The 381-nt window shown below is 39.9% G+C and overlaps 1 protein-coding gene across 1 annotated transcript in view; it reads left to right on the top strand.

Annotated features, from left to right (window-relative positions):
* The window catches only part of zranb1b (zinc finger, RAN-binding domain containing 1b), a 16,913-nt gene that overhangs the window by 12,425 nt on the left and 4,107 nt on the right, over nt 1-381 (top strand). The gene's annotated exons all lie outside the window — the stretch shown is intronic.

Here is a 381-nt window from a genome sequence, read left to right as displayed (position 1 = left end):
TAGCTGAAGTTCAAGTTCCACTTTGTTTTACTTTTGCATAGCATGACTGTGTTGGAAATTGGGATATGTGGTTTAGACGTTGGCATATATACCCAGAATCCAAAGCTGAGACTTTGATCTGGAAATGAAAAGCTTTGACTAGGGCTTTAGACCAGTTTGAGAACAGGCACATAGAGGAGATTAATAAACTCTACTCTAGTATAGAAATGGGATTGCTGAAAACATTGAAAAAAAATACTGTTTAGATATAATGAGTAATCGCCAGCCAACCTAAACCACAACAGAGAGGGAGGAATGCGGGGAATAGCAGTCCCACGCCTTTCTGCACAGAGAGGTCAAATAATGTCATATACAAAACAGCGTGTGTGTGTGTCTGTGTGT

The sequence above is a fragment of the Morone saxatilis genome, unplaced genomic scaffold, assembly GCF_004916995.1.
Source record: "Morone saxatilis isolate NCDOM2014 unplaced genomic scaffold, NCSU_SB_2.0 Contig19, whole genome shotgun sequence".
Classification (NCBI taxonomy): Eukaryota; Metazoa; Chordata; class Actinopteri; family Moronidae; genus Morone; species Morone saxatilis.
Note: the sequence above shows the minus strand (reverse complement) of the source record. Positions and strands in the feature narration are given on the sequence as shown.